Source organism: Saccopteryx bilineata, chromosome 5 (genome assembly GCF_036850765.1).
Source record: "Saccopteryx bilineata isolate mSacBil1 chromosome 5, mSacBil1_pri_phased_curated, whole genome shotgun sequence".
Lineage (NCBI taxonomy): Eukaryota > Metazoa > Chordata > Mammalia > Chiroptera > Emballonuridae > Saccopteryx > Saccopteryx bilineata.
Genome location: NC_089494.1, coordinates 18,312,207 through 18,315,056, shown reverse-complemented (window position 1 = coordinate 18,315,056; position 2,850 = coordinate 18,312,207).

The window sequence follows — 2,850 nt, the reverse complement described above, 5'->3', positions numbered from 1 at the left end:
TTCCAGCTTCGGAAAAATGAAAAAAATAAATAAATAAATAAAGTGAAGACCTTTTTTAGCACTCAGAACTGGATGTAGAACTTGGCCAGCTATTTCAGAAGCCAGCTCTGTGCCTTATCCCATCACAACTCTTACCTCTTCCCCAAAGTAACCACTATCCTGGCATTTATGGTAATCACTAAGGAGGATTTCATTTTAATGGAACTAAAGTTTTAGCTATAAATAAACACTAATGGTAGAATATTAGGCAGTTGAGGGGTGTTTGGGGAGCTATGAGAGGCAGCCAGATCTCAGCACACTTAAAATCACATCATTTCACACTGTTAATTTACTCTGTGCCTTGACTGAGATACACCTCACTAGAAAAGGATCCCACAGAGGTCAGGTACAGGGCTGTGCCCTATGCCCTCAGCTGCCTTACTGTCATCCACTGTTTCAGAGCCCTACTCTATAATCTTTCCAAAGCAGAGCAAACAGTGCTTGGGAGAGTGCAAGGCCCTGGTTGTCTCTGCTGCTGATAAGGGAGTCCAGCACATTGCCTAAACTTTCCTGGGCCTCAGTTTCTCACCATGAAGTTTAGGGCCATAATAAAGTCCTTTGCAATCCTCTATTCCTCTCCTAACTCGCTCCTCTTTCCTCAGTCTTGGTTTCTGTTTCAGCTGCCTCTTCATTGACCCTTATAAAAATCTCATACCTCCCTTCCCCAGGTGGGTGTCTTTTTTTTTTCTCAGAGACAGAGAGAGAGTCAGAGAGAGGGATAGACAGGGACAGACAGATAGGAACGGAGAGAGATGAGAAGCATCAATCATCAGTTTTTCGTTGCGACACCTTAGTTGTTCATTGATTGCTTTCTTATATGTGCCTTGACCGCAGGCCTTCAGCAGACTGAGAAACCCCTTGCTCAAGCCAGTGACCTTGGGTCCAAGCTGGTGAGCTTTTGCTCAAACCCAGGGGTCCTCAAACTTTTTACACAGGGGGCCAGTTCACTGTCTCTCAGACCGTTGGAGGGCCAGACTATAAAAAAAAACACCTATGAACAAATCCCTATGCACACTGCACATATCTTATTTTTTTCTTTTTTCTTTTCTTTTTTTTCAGAGAGAGAGAGGGATAGACAGGGACAGACAGGAACGGAGAGAGATGAGAAGCATCAATCATTAGTTTTTCATTGCGCGTTGCAACACCTTAGTTGTTAATTGATTGCTTTCTTATATGTGCCTTGGCCACGGGCCTTCAGCAGACCGAGTAACCCCTTGCTGGAACCAGCAACCTTGGGTTCAAGCTGGTGGGCTTTTTGCTCAAACCAGATGAGCCCGCACTCAATCTGGCGACCTCAGGGTCTCGAACCTGGGTCCTCTGCATCCCAGTCCAATGCTCTATCCACGGCGCCACTGCCTGGTCAGGCTGCACATATCTTATTCTAAAGTAAAAAAAACAAAACGGGAACAAATACAATATTTAAAATAAAGAACAAGTAAATTTAAATCAACAAACTGACCAGTATTTCAATGGGCACTATGGGCCTGCTTTTGGCTAATGAGATGGTCAATGTGCTCCTCTCACTGACCACCAGTGAAAGAGGTTCCCCTTCCGGAAGTGCGGCCGGGGCCAGATAAATGGCCTCAGGGGGCCGCATGTGGCCCGCGGGCTGTAGTTTGGGGACCCCCGCTCAAGCTGGCAACCTCGGGGTCTCGAACCTGGGTCTTCCGCATCCCAATTCGATGCTCTATCCACTGCGCCACCGTCTGGTCAGGCCCAGCTGGGTGTCTTAAACAGTCTCATGCTCGTCTCTTTGCCCTTGATACTTACACACCATAAGTCTGCTTCATCTCTACACACATTTTTATAAGCACACATGTACGTCCTTGAACATTGGATGTGCTGCTGAACAAATGCTCATAGAATGAATGAGTATGGCCTGACCTGTGGTGGTGCAGTGGGTAAAGCGTCAACCTGGAATGCTGAGGTCACTGGTTCAAAACCCCAGGCTTGCCTGGTTAAGGCACATATGAGAAGCCAACTACTACTAGTTGATGCTTCCTGCTCCTCTTCACACCTCTTTTTCTCTCTCCCTCTCCTTCCTTTCTCTAAATCAATAAATAAAATCTTAAAAAGAAAAGAAAAGAATGAATGAATACAAAGGAAGAACAAATGAATTCCTGCATACATATTTTTAAACAGCGAGTACCTAATATATATACACAGATACTAGCCTGTTCTTCTATAGTCTTTTTTTTTTTTTCTGTATTTTTCCGAAGCTGGAAACGGAGAGGCAGTCAGACAGAGTCCCGCATGCACCCGACCGGGATCCACCCGGCATGCCCACCAGAGGGCGATGCTCTGCCAATCTTGGGGCGTCGCTCTGACCAATCAGAGCCATTCTAGTGCCTGAGGCAGTGGCCACAGAGCCATCCTCAGCTCCGGGGGAAAACCTTGCTCCCGTGGAGCCTTGGCTGCGGGAGGGGAAGAGAGAGACAGAGAGGAAGGAGAGGGGGAGGGGTGGTAGAAGCAGATGGGCGCTTCTCCTGTGTGCCCTGGCCGGGAATCGAACCCGGGACTTCTGCATGCCAGGCCGATGCTCTACCACTGAGCCAACCGGCCAGGGCTGTTCCTCTATACTCTTAAGATCATTTCTCTCCTCCTTTTCTCCTCATCTTCTTCCTTTCCCATCCTATTCCTTCCTTTCTTTTTTTTTTTTCTTTCCCTGTGCCAACGGAGCTAGCATGATTGTCCTGCAAGGCAGAATACAGAGACACAGAAGCAGGCCGGCCGGTGGTAACGGACACCATGGTAAGGAGCCAGGTGAAATAAGGGAAAGGACAGCAGCAGCATGCAGAGAGAAAACAACTG